This window comes from Anguilla anguilla, chromosome 8 (assembly GCF_013347855.1).
Source record: "Anguilla anguilla isolate fAngAng1 chromosome 8, fAngAng1.pri, whole genome shotgun sequence".
NCBI classification, from domain to species: Eukaryota; Metazoa; Chordata; class Actinopteri; order Anguilliformes; family Anguillidae; genus Anguilla; species Anguilla anguilla.
In genome coordinates, this window is record NC_049208.1 from 16,598,300 (window position 1) to 16,612,807 (window position 14,508).

A 14,508-nucleotide genomic window follows, 5' to 3' on the forward strand; every position below is an offset into this window, starting at 1 on the left:
TACAGAGATATTTTTATTATGTGGGAGAGGGCTTGTGTTGGTAGTTTCACTTCCATGTTGTCTCGCATCTACCCTGATTTAAAATTCAAATAATAATGCAAATTCCTCCTTAACCGTCAAATTCAAAAGACCTGTCAGTCAAAGGACAGGGGCAGTTGAAACCCTACTCAGAATTCCCCCTTAAGGACAAAAGATGGATGGACTGCTTTTTATAAAATGTGTAATTAAATAGGAGCGGCAGAGTGATGCAGTGGAGAGCACTGTCTCCTCACATCAAGAAGGTCCCAGGTTTGAATTTGTGTGGGATCTGTGTGGAATATGCATGTGTGCGTGGGCTTTCTCCGGGTACTCCAGTTACCTCACACTCCCAATTTAGAGTTTCCAGTTAGCAGATTACACTAATTAGAGACTCGAAATTGGCCACGGGTGATTGGCTTGTGTGCCCTGCTATGGACTGGTGACATGTCCAGAAATAAACTAGTTGGATAATGGATGGATATAATTTGGTCTAACTAAGAAATATCATTTTAAATACTTGTGTAGCTCACTTAGATTATAAGTTTCATTAATACATTTCACAGTATGCTAACTGTAAATACAATTACAGTGCCCATCTAAGTAATTACAGTATTACAGTAACAATTCAGTACTGTAATTATTATTTCAGTAAACATACTGTGAAATGTATTACAACAACTTGCAAGCTAATTGCTGCTAGCAAGTTACTGTATACAGTATGTTAGTATTCCTGACAGTGTACAATTTGCAATTATGAAGACTGCTGGATATAGATATTGTTGCTGAAATGTTACATAAGATTCTGTTTAACCTGAATTTCTTCAATACAGTTTCTCCTAATGTTAAAATAATTGCTAAATTACTGGGGAAATGTGAAAAAATAACATATTTAATTGAAAGAGTGAAAAGAGAGTTAGGAGTACTCCTTAAATGCAAAGGATTTTATTTTATTATCATGCAGTAGGCGGTTCAAAGCTGCCATATAATAAAAAAAATCTTTTCAGAGCCTGCTGTGCCTGATTGGTACTGAACCAGCTCAATGTAGGCCTACACAGTAATTATAGCCTGCCTATTCAGTTTGGGTAAAGACAAAGGAGTGTCAACAGAGAGTGTCAGATAAGTGCAGGTTGTGTAAATAGGACAGCTACAATAATCATACTTATTAAAATGTTAGACTGCCACCTCTCACCAAAACCTTTCGTAACAAGTTCCTCTCTAATCATAGATGTTGGGCCCTTATGCATTCATGCAACCTTGCAGTGATTTTCAGTCTAACTCCTTGTTGACAGTAGGGGCTCTGTTTTCCAGCTGGTGCGTGGTGGGTTTCGAGCCGTCGCACTGGTGAAATGGTATTTTCCTCATATTTTGACGCGCTTGAGTGGTTTGGTGATTTTGTGACTTGGAAACTGGAGCACACTGAGCTCAGGGAAAAGACACTGTCTAATGAAGAGGGTAGACTTACGTTGTCTACAACGTCTTCCTGAGCGCAGGGTGCTCCAGTGTTTATTATTTTCCTGTGAAGTACCCCGGTATGGAGCTTTTTTCTAGTTTGACTGTACTGGTTGTTTAGCTCCTATTCAGTCCTCCTTATTTAGTTAGCTTGAAGTGTGGTGGGCATCTTCCTTTTAAGACTGCTCTTCTGTTAGGCCTCCGTTTGCAGCTAAGCATAAACAGCTGCTGTTAGGTGGTTGCAGACATAGCATGGTGATTTCGCGGATTGTTCATAGACAGCAAGCATTCCAGATAGTCGCAGACATAGTATGGTGATTTTGCAGTTTTGTTTGTAGACAGCAAGCATTCCAGATAGGTAGTCGCAGACATATTATGGTGATTTTGCAGTTTTGTTCATAGAGAGCTCATGTTCTTGTTCATAGACAGCAAGCGGTCCTGTTAGGTTGTTGAACACACAGTGGGGATTTCGCGATTTTTGTTTGTAGACAGCAACCATTCCCGACAGGAGATTGCAGACATATGTAGCACGGCGATTTTGCGGTTTTGTTCACAGACAGCAAGCATTCCCAATAGGCGGTCAAAGACATACTGTAGTGCGGGCAGTTTGCGGTTTTGTGCTTGCCTCTAACCCCAACCCTTGAATCTGTTGATCTCACAGCCACGCTCGTTTCTCTAAGCCATGCTGACAGCTCCATTTCTGAGGAAAATCTCTGTCGGCCAGCAGACTTGCAGGTTCTGAATTCTGAATCAATACGCGGTCTGGCCCGCTATTATAGCTGTGGTAGCCCACCCATTACAGCTCAGACAAATCTCCAAACTCACCCGCTGGCTGTTTCTGTAATGTTCCTGCACTCCTGGTTCAGGCCTGCCGTTATTTAACAACTGCAAACAGCCTATTATGGGGCCAACTGAAGACGGTAATTTTTTCCCCCACATAAATGGCATTATTACACGGGTGTGTACAAACACATAGCAAATGGGTGCCTTTCAAGACGAGGGTCATTTAGCAAGAAAAAAGGAATCATGACTGATCACATGTGAACCTATTGTGATTGACCTCGTGGTAATAGTTCCGCAATAATTGTACCTGTAAATAATGACACAAAAGGCATTGAAGCACAGCTGTGTTAAAGAATAAGCATTTTATGGAAAACAACCAGACCATACAAAAACATGCCATTTAAAAATACATAATAAATAAATAAACTGGGATGTCATACTGTATATACTGCATCCACTCATAATAAATACATAGTTATCATGTTCACACTAAAATGTCTAGTGTAACATAAACTCTTTCAGAGTACATATGGTCCCGATTGGACCATATGTACTCTGTTAGAGTTGAATTAACACTGGACAATTAGTTATAATTTAGCATATAAAATAGTATTCATATACAACAACGGCAGGATGTATGATAAATGTATATGTATGTATAGTATTGTATTTGCTATTAAATCTTCTATAGCAATTCATTAGACATATGTTCCTCAAATGCACTTATAAAGGATATATTAACATGCTATTTCATCCATTTAATCCGTCTTTAAGTGATTAGGAGTAGCAGGCATAGAGATTATGTTGTGTGGCAGAGAGATTAGTGATTTCTGTTTGCGGAGTAGGCCTACCTATCCTCCCATCTCCTCTGCCTGTTCGGCAGTACCCCAGAGGTTTCCACAGTCACATGGCAACCGGCATTAACGATGATAAATTAAAGAACAGCGGAATAGGACGCGTAGACACAGTCATCTGTCTTTGTTCAACGTGGGGTTTATGACACACAGCTTCGGCTTTTAATGAGGCATACTGCAGCTGCAGGTGTCTGAAGTGACCATCGGGTATTCAACGTCACTAACCCTCTTGCGGGTGAAACGCTGAAGGCATGGATGGCCTGCATGATAATGGACTATGACTGACTTTCCATTGTCTGCAATACAGTATTTCTTTCTCACTCCTTGGCTTAGGCTAGTTGCACTGTAACATGTACATGTAATATACTACAAAAAATAAGACTAATTCCTTTTGAGACACTGTTGTCATCTGGTGTCAATTCTATGCCATGCCAGTACCAACTGTAGCCAACAGCCCTTCAGTGTGCTACACAAGGGTAGAGTCTTTTCAGGAAGATAGTTTTCACTTGGCAGGTTTGTCCATATATCATCTGCACATCAGTTACATCCAGTTATATCAGCTGGGCTGCAATCTCTGTGGTTGAGGAAAAACAGTAGCTGGTATCATGTGCTTTGGGGGCGCGCATGCCTGTCTGTGGCCCCCAGATTGGACAGAGGGGGTCGCACTGATAAGACTGTCTTAGAAATACAACCCGGAAATCCCAGACTGGTTGTGAAGGAAAATATGGATTAATAATTTAGTAATGACACATGCATCATGTATTTAACACTTACCGAGACTCCATTATTCATTTCCTTAGGCAACACCATTGTCCACTGCGACTTGCATGGCTTTCATTCGATTTGCTATTTACATCTCAGTGAAGCAGTCCAACACCTTAGCCAAGGTTACATCCTTAATGGGCTCCAAGATTTTGAACTAATGAGTTCCCTAACCACGCACAATGGATAGCACCTACGTACAGTATGTTGCACTTTTCAAGGTCTCAAAGTGCTTTAAAGCAACAGGTAAATTACCCTCAGCCAACACCATTGTGCAGCACCCACCTAGGAGATGCACGGCAGCCATTTTGTACCAGAACTCTCTGGACCTATCAGTTAAGATGGAGAGGGTGGGTGTTATTCTGCCAGTTAATTGACTTGCAATTAATTAGTTTTTTACTATATGAATCCATTAATTAACTACCTTCAGTAATCACCTGTATTTTTTGTGTAGCTGTTGCTTGTTGAAGACAAGGAATCCCAGTACCAAAGAAAAACTGCAATAACAGAGTTCCCCAATTACACAGCATTCCATAGGGAGGCTCAGTAAGCTATACTACCAAGATGCACCGCAAGGAGATAAATATTTAATGACTGCGGTTTTCCAACATAAATCAACGTGCGAAAAGACCTCTGTGCCTCGGTGAGCATATTCCACGGACAGACGGGGAAACAACATCCAATATCTGGGCCTGTCTGTCAGGCTGGATGAGTCAATATTGGAAAACAAATGGCTGTGCTTGTTCAAACACTCTGTTAGAGATATTTCCAAGCTGACTGGGAGAAATGCAGGGACAGAGGTCTAGAGCAGAATATCTCATTAGCTAGCAAACATGACGCTGGGCCCAAGCTTGCTGTTTACAGAAGCAAATAGTTGGCACTGTAACTTGGGTCATCTCGAATCTAAACCTTATAATTGTCTTTATTCCTTACATTATAAAGAGATTTAGTCATTTTATTGATTTTTGGTGTAGGCTGATTTTGTAATTTCCTTTAGAAAAACCTTCACTTGACCCCACAATGATACGATTACTTGGCTGCTAATTAGTTTGCTAAAGACAGAACATTTTGCCATTCATCTTTGGATCTATCTGGCTGTCACACAGTGCCAAAGTGTATATAAATTGTATGCTTGTTTGTGATGCTGCAATTACTGGGAAGCATGCCCCCACACATACACCTGAAATGATTAATGACGTGGAACAAAGTAATGCTTTTCTGCCAATTATTTCTTTTTCACTATATTTTAATTCCTTGTATTCAGAGAGGACCTTTTGACTTCTCAATCAGTAATGCTCAAATCCCTTTTCTGCTCACAATTCCTTTCATGAACATGGAGCTCTTCTGAAAGGTATTGGTCTGAACAATAAAGAAGTTCTACTTCTTCTTAGACTCATTTTTGAGAAGGTGGCTTATAGTTGAATTTCTTAATGGTAGTTTTTTTGTCTCAGTTGTTTGAGCCAAATTTATACCAGTAGCTTTGCCATTTAACCAACAAACCAACTATTCAACATATTACTTAGCTGATCGTCATAAGTGAAGATAAAGGAGGGGAGATATGCACCCCACAACATGTGCATTCCCCCAATGACGCCCACCCCCTCCCCCCCCAACCCAACCTAACCTGATTTGAACCCCAGTTTTTAATACAAACAGCTAAAGCTACAGATTTCAGGAACACTCATTTCATTAAGGCTGTCCTACAGATTGACTTAGTCTCTCTGACCTTTGACCCTCCTGTTGGTATGTAGACACAGACTGGCACTTCAGTGTGTCCCAGACTTTTCATTCTGTTTGTGATTGGGTATGTATTTTATAAATCATGTCCAGGTCGTTTTGTACAATATATACTTACTGTACATTATGATTGCCTTTCTAATAGGCTACTCCAATTTTGTATCTATAATCTATAATTGCATATTCTACTTTTACGTTCATCCCATGTGGTTCACAGAGTAGCCCATTACTCTGAGGTTCTACAGTATTTCCTTGTGTATTTATGTATGAGACACACTCTATGTGTTCATGGAGTACTACGTTACATAAGTCGCAATTGCAGATTTGCAGGCATTGTGACGGGCTAAATTCAATGGCAGTTGGACCATGCTGCACTGGAAATCAGCCGATGCAACAATCCCAGTGAACGAGTATGAGTAATTCATGTGACGTAAAGCTCTTGCATCGAGTTTTACACAACGAGCCTTCAGAAACGACCTCCACGCTGTGCGCAGGAAGAGCAGTGACGTCACCTCACTGTCTGAGCCCTCTGGAAGAGACAGGCAGTGACAGTCTTGGTATTGAGAGTGAGATGAAAAAAAACAGGCTGTCACACAATGCTGGGCAGCAAGGATTGCGATGAGCCGGCAGGTGTTCTAGGACTGTGATTAACTAGAGTGGAATTTATGGCCTTCATTTACAGGCTACATACAACATTTTACTGATCAACATTTACAATCTCCTTCTGTTGCTTATTGACTGCAGACAATATAAGCGAGCTCATAACTCAGCTATTAGACATATTAGGTTACTTCACTATTAATATAACTATTTCACTGTTTTTTGCCTTATTACAAATTATTGAAATACTGTACTTGGGGAAGGGCATATTTGAACAGTAGTTCTAAGCTAAGAATGGGCCTTTTTGTAGGTTGCAGGGCCCTGTGTGCGATGCATATCTCACATGCAAGAAATGCACTGCATGTCGGGCACTGCCTCCCTGCATACACCATTGACAATCACACCCTATTTATTATCTATTTATTATTTGTCTACATTCCATGTCTTTCAAACAAGCTATTTGAGGTATCAACTGTCTGTGCCAAAATATTTGGAACCTGACTTAAGAGGAGGCAATGGTCTCATTTTTTAAACATTGCCAGACTTACAAAATTCCACACATGGTTACAAAATGCACTATAGCTCTATTACATATATTAATTTGTCAACAGTGCATGTTTTAACCTTATGTGGACATTTCTAGCATTATTGACCTCACTTACTGAAAACACATTTGCAATTAAAATCAATACCAATTGTTTTGACTCAGTCATAATGTGGTTATTAATGCTACTTAAAAATTCATACCTCAGAGGGCCATATTCCTTTCACTCATACCGTGAAATCATTTGTGTTAAACTGTGTTAGCAGTTATGTGTTCTTGTGTGGTGTGAAGCAGAGTGTAAGCTTCTATTTAGAGCAATAGAAAAAGGTGAAAAGCTTCACAAAAATCACTTACGTACAAATGCTGTTAAATAGCTGCAAGGCAGTTTTAGTTACTATTTTTGGTCAAATGTTCCTGGTATTTTAGCAAATGTTCCTGGTATTTTTACCATATGATGCTGTTTCACAGTTTACAAGTTTCCTGATAGCATCATTCTGAAAAAAAGAGTATTTTTGCTGATTATAGCTATCTCTACCCTGAAGGCTTTCAGTGTAATTCAAACATATAATAAAAACAAGATAGCCTTCTTGAACCTTTCCTGAAAGAGAATTAAATTCGACAAAAAGGTACACATTTGTGGGGAACACACCATCAGTATAAATCAGTGCAACACAAATAGCATAGTTTGCTCCTGATACCAGTACAATTGCTGTACTTTCCACATGAAATGAAAAATTTGGCTCTGTAAAACTGTCTTTGTTGTTGCAGGAGGTGTTTGTTGTGCTCACCCAATCTAAATTTACATTTTTTTACTTTTAGCAGATATACCTATCCAGGGCAACTTACACATCACACATTCTTTTACATTTACATTCATTTAAATGTAAACATTCATGCAGGTAGATATACTACTGTAGTTCACCATGGAACAGTATACCTATCTGCATGAATGTATACATTTCATAGTCAGTGTGAAGCCATTGGAGTCAAACCACAATCTACCCACAACAGGGCCCTAACTGTAAAAAATTCCTTGTCCAGCCTTTAGTTAATTAACTGCTCAGCAGTCCAAATTTGACATTTTGATAACAAATCAGCCTGCATGCTACACTTCCGAGTCATACTTCATTTAGTTCAGTCATTACCGGAGCCAGTGGCAACAGGGGTTGTAAGCAAAAGAGCTGGAACAAGCATTAGCACCATACTCTGCAGCATGCCATTGAAAATAATTGATTGGAGAAGCTATTCTATAAAAAGCATTGGGCAGCCAAAAGAGGTGACCAGGGAAATTTCTCATCTGTTCAAATAAAAAGAAAGACTATAATCTACACTTGCAGTGGGTTCACTTCACACTCAGTAATGTCTACATCTGGGCCTTGGGTCATTTATACTGTAATTTATTAATGGTAGTAGCAAGTGAATTAGCTGCATTTGAAAAGTCATGAATTTAGTTCCTTTGGTTCTTGCTACTTAACTGGTCATGAGCCACAGAGATAGCCCATTAATATGAACTGACATCTGAATATTAAAATAGTGAAAGATCTAACCTGGGAACGCTCATTCTGTGAAATTAGAAGTACGTATAAATGAGCGGCTATTTTAATGGTCAGTCAGGCTTTTTTTATTTTTTGGAGAATGATGAGCGGAAATTATAATAGGACTGATCACAGTTATTCCTGGTACCCATTGCTACAAGCTCCATCAGTCCAGGAGAGAACAGTCCTAATGCACTGTAAATTTGTGAAATAATTAGCCAAAAATTAGCACATGCAGTGCAAAGTAGCTTCCGCTGTTCGACACTTTCAGAATGCTTGGAAATCAACACTTTAAAGCTGGAGTTGGCAAAATCAACATATCCACTGAATTCCTCCACAGTTAGACATGCACTCATATCAAGTAGGTGCACACAGAATGAAGAGGGAAAATCGGTATCATACAATATACTGCAATGAACACGAAGGAACACTGATCACTGTGGCCTTTATGAGCTGCAGTTTAGACACTTGCCATTGTGTCCCACACAAGCCGCTCACCACAGTTATCAAAGCGAGGCCATCATTGCTACCTTTCAGTCTCTGCCTTTAACCTACAGTGCAAATCAGCCCCTGCAGTGCACATTCTGGGATGGCCAGCCATACAGCACACAAAAGCAAAGCAGCATTTGTGCGTTACTACTGCACTAATGTCACAACGGGATCGGAAACAGCAGCGTAGCGTGATTGTTGAATAACTAGACTTGTAAACAAAGTTGCCATGTTCAAATCCCAGGTGGACTCCTTCTGTACGTATGAATAAGGGGCTTGATGAAGTATGCTATATAAAAAAGACTTGAACATTTAAGGTTATCTTAGGCAAGGGTGTTTATTGATTTAATAAATCCTTCAGTTAAAAATGATTTGTTAAATAATTCATCATTCAGAGTCACTGGTTTAAATGCTAAAGAAAATTAAAATGCTCTGAATTCTTTAATATTTTGTAAGATGGGAAGCGTATAAGTAAGAATGCTCATAGCACACAGTAATAGTTTGAATGGTACACTATGTTATTTTTAGACCACTTAAAAATCCTAACCATGGCTGAACATTGAATAAAGCAGAACTCATACTCCGACAGTATCATCAGTGAAACCAAAAAAGAGTTTCCGCTGTCTTATGCAACCTTACCTCCCCTCGCTTTTATCCATAGTGGGGGGGAAAAGCAGAAACTAAGTTTATTAAAGAAAGGGAAACAAAGTGGGTAAAATAAGTTTTCAAATTTTAAAAAGAGACAGAATCTAAAGAAATAGATCACTCTTTGAGATCGACAGGGCGATTTGGCAGAGGGCATGCATCAAAGGGTCTGTGCGCCTGTGTTTTCAGATATAAAACTTCCAGTTCCAAACTTAGTTTCCTCTTTCTTGTTAAGAGCTTCAGAAGGATGGATGGCTTTAACAGACTGATTGACTACAGACACAATGCTGTCAGTATGCTGATTATGGAGATTAGCAATTAAGAAATGACATTCCACAAAAAAGTCCACTAAAAATATCACATGTCTACTGAACTGACAAGCTACTTTCAGGGTAAAAAGAAAAATAAGATTAGCCATGCAATTCCAAGGCATCTGTGGTCAATATGTTACTGCTGAGAAGAATTCTAAGTGTTTTTTACTGTCATAATTCATAAGTATCCTGCACATTTTGTCCTGCGGATGCCAAATGCGCAAGGATATTTTTCATTTCTCTCTGCCACCCAATCAAAGTTTTTTCCAAACCTTGGAGGAACTCAGTTAAATCCAATGGTAATAAAATTGGTAGTAAAATTACCTTTTACAACATCGTCCAGTCATTGTTTATTATAAGCGCATACACTTGGAAACATTTTGATGTAAAACTCCCCTGCCTAAGACTGCTGGATGTGGAAACCTCACTGATAAACAAGGGGTCTTAAAAAAAAAAAACACCACTGTGGGGTGACAAACAAGACTCCCAAAATAAGTCACACGGAAAATACATGATTTTTCATAAGGTGCCGCAGACAGTGCCATCCGAAAGGGCATCTGGGAAGGGCCAGAGCATGCTGTAAAAATGCTTCTTCACCATGGGACCCCAGCCAAGTGGATGATTCACTGTTGATCCCGTTCTTTTCTGATGCAGACTCAGAGACAGTGAATTTTCTGCCAGCCTCAAGAAGAATGACAAAAAAAGCTTTGTCCCTGACCATGTGATCAACTGCCCACATCCTTATGTTCAGTGAAATAATAATGGAAGTCTTCCCTTCCTCCAGCAGGTCCTCCAATCTGTACAGACACTACACCAACCAGATATCTCTGTGATAGGGTCAGAGAAAGGAAAAAGGCAAAAGTATCTATAAAATATGAAGCATGCTGTCCAAAATAAACAACGGAAACTAGATAAAACAAAATAACATGAGCTTTTAAGGATGCTGTAAACATCTTTGCTTGCCTGATTTGGGTAAACATATCGTATTTGAAGGGGGGTGGTTCTTCTTCAGCTTCTGAGATAAAATGTTTGTGATATTACTCAACATTTTTGGTGTTCTACAGCCCTCTTTCGTTATATCCTCACTGCCTCTGTTCTTTGCTGTCTCCAGTCCGACACCCCCCTACCCCATGACACCAAGCAAACCTGAAAGGCCAGGGGAGGATCTCTTTTACTTCTTCTCTCTGCTTAATTTACTGGACATAATGTGTTCCACTTCCTTGTTTTGGCCCTCTTGTTCTTACACAAGAGGCCTTACTGTCCTCTCCCTAACGAGGCCCTCCTCTCAATCGTGTCTCTTCTCCACCCTGTATGTGTGCACTAATGTAAGTCCCACTGGATAACAGCATCAGCTAAATGTGTATACGTAAATGTATGCAGAATGCAAACAAAATATAAATGCTGAAACAATCTATGTAAAGTTGCAAAATGTTAAAGAAACTAAGCATTAACGTATCTGACCAGCCATGCAAAAGCCTGTGGTCGCTATGTTGCTTGTTGCTATGTTGCTAAATGCATCATTAATTCAAGTTAGCATTTTGCCTACTCAGCCATCACTGCATTGAATGATTATACTTGGAAACTGATACGCGTTTGCCTCACTTTTGAAACTTGTAGATGAATGGTGCATTTAATGTAATACAGACTGTGCCTCGTGCGCTTCCCCGTCTTTCTGAGCATTATGTCACAGTAGGATACTTGTTACTGCACCCATTAAGGTTGAATCTCTAAAGATTGATTTCTGGCTGCATGAGATTGTGCTACAAAAATTGTACTGCAAGTTTGATTTAGTGCCCTTCAACTGAAAATCAAATTATTTGGATGAAGGGTTATCCAGCTTCATTGGAAGTCGAACACAGTATTGAGGGAGCTTATCCCCACCATGACTAATGAAATAGTTTTTTAGTCACGGCCATGCTGGATTAATGCTATTTAGGGTTACATTTTATTGGGTTTTTCATGCTAAATCCATTCTAACCATTTCATGAATGCTTAAAAGCGAGACCAAAATCAAGCATTAGACAAAGTGAATAATTTTATTGAATGTAAGATTGAGATTCATTGGAATAATTAGAATTTATTTCAGGTCATGTAGTTTTGTAATTTTGATGATTTCCTTGCAGGGCTTGGCAGCTATTGCTGAAAACATCATCTGATTCAGCGTATCAAAGCCAACATCCTATTTGTGCTGGTATTATCTACATATTTCTTCCACAATTAAATATAGGTGGATGAGCCCACTGTGGAAGTTTAATGTGAGTATATGCTTTTGCTGATTGTATAACTTTGTGATAAGAGAACAAAGAACAGACAAGACCCTAGAGCATGCGTAATGGTAAGATTTAAGTATATGTTGTGTATTTACTGATAAGTGGAATTTGATAAGCAGGTAAATCTGTGGTTTATCCACCTGCACCAATTGAAAGTGCCCTTTTGAACAGTCTGCAATGCCCTTAAGCGTTTTTCCTGGCTCAAAATAGGGCTTAGGTGGTGACATTGTGTGACTGTGGTCCATCTGGCTTTATTGCCACAGTCAACTCAATGCGCTGTTTCCCCATATTTAACTACAGTTAAAGTTCTGTAAAATTGTCAAGTTTTCTAAAGTCTTCAAGAGACCACCACAATGCATTGAGATGTAGGCTATAAAAATTAAACATGGCAAAAATTTGAAATTGGAACAATTATTAAAGGGTTGCACTTTGTAAGTGACAGAATTGGAGGAAATATAGCCTATACTGAATAATTAACACAATGGAAGGTGTTATTCTGCATAAACAGTGGTTTTTGGAATTGCCATACTGCATGTCTTGAAATGCATTTTATTTTTGTCACTCAACACAGTCCACACATATTTATATCATTTTTATGAATTCACTCAAAGAATGCTTGCACCATCCTTTTTGTCACCAGTGTCATTTGTACCCTGTGACAACATAAAAGGTTTTTCAGAATTTTATTTCTCAGTTTCTGCACATATAGGCAAAAACTGTGTAGGTTAATGATAATCCAGTAGAATCAATTTTATTTCATCACAGATTATCACATAATTTGGGTATTTACATAGAATTGTTTTGCACTCATGAATATACGGTGGAGATCTGTCTATGCTGCATGTAATAAAGAAGACTTACATCCCCAAAGAGAGAGTGGTAATTTTCCATGACGCCACTAATACTAACAGTGATGTTTGGCAGAATCAGTATTGTTATGGGTGACTGTGGCTACCAGGGGTGTAACCCGAAATTCTGGACCCTGTGCAAATGTAGTCGCTGTGGGCCCCCTTAAAACTGTAGATCAAAGCAAACTTCAGTCCAGGCCTTTTGAGAGCCCTCCTGACTTCAGGTCCTGGGTAGTCAGTTCCACTATTCCTCCCACTACGATGCCCCTGATGGCTACCCAGAAAAATCTTTTTCAAGATTCTCAAAATTAGTGGCTGTTTTCCCCAAAGACAGTGATCTTCTCAAAGTCTGAGGCTAGTGAGGAGGAGCCTCTCTCTTGTTTGTGGAAACTAATTAGGTGGAGTTGGTTTGAAAAAAGACGTTTTTTGGGGCTTTATATGAGAGAACAGTTTAGAGAGACGGGGAGAGACGCATGCCAAAGGTCGGTGGTCGACGTTGCAGCTCGCATTGAGCATGTGGATAGCGCTCTAAGGGCTGCGCCACTAGAGGCCCCCAGTTGGAGTTGGTTTGATTTGGCTCACCCGTGGCTGATCAAACAGAGGCCTGCTGGTTCATTTGACTGAGATTGACATTGCATATGGGAGCTTTGCTTGAGGTGACTGCTATGCTTTGCCGGGTAGTTTGATAACTTTAAGAAGTTCGACAGAGGACAACTAAATAAAACAGTGACAAGTTTAAGTATAAAACTACATAGAATAAAAGTTACAAGTGCACAACAAATTTCAGTTAAAGGGCAACTGGACAGGGTTTTTCCCCTTGTTTTGAGAGCTGAGTTTTTATTTCTCTAATAATCCTTTATTGGTGGATATCTGTCTTAGGACTCCTTTTCATAACTCCTCAAGCAGTTTCGTGGTACAGTGGGGAATGTTCAGATGCACTTTATGTATCTGCCTTTGTCACTGCAGAACTATTTATTTTGATTGCCTGTGCAATTTCACTGAATATTACATCATAAACTGGTTGAGTACATATTTATGCTACTGTAAGTAGTCTGAATGGTTTACGTTTAACTGGCTTGGACAAGCTGCAACACAAACAAAATTTTCTGCTGAAGGAAACTTGTTGATTTGATTGCTATAAAGTATTTGCGCACATGTGTTTTTGATTGTTTTCATAGTCTAATTTACAATATACCGTATTCTGGGCTCCTTATCCTATTCATGCTTCCAGACAGTCCCAAGATTAAAAACATTCCACAAACGTATGTGTCGGCTGTCTGAGGACAAATTCCTCTGTCACCTTCCGTTATCAGTATTTCCCATCTCTGAGTGCTTTGATATTCAGACACTATTTGCAATCCAGTTCTCTTCCTCTGGCCTTTTCCTTAAGCCACTTTTTTGGCTTTGTTTCTTTAATTGGCTTTCAGACAGTCCATGTTGAGTTGAACTGACAAGATGACCAATCGGAAGATTTGAGGCAAGGATATAACTGAGGTAGGTGTGTGTGCATGTTCATGTGTGTGTGCGTGTGTGTGTTTACGTGTGTGTGTGTGTATCTGTCAACGTTTGTTCATCAGACATTTTTAAAATATAGGTGACAGGGCTGACAGCATATTGTCCTTTATCCATACAGACTACTACTGCCCAAGAGTTTTATTTTCCT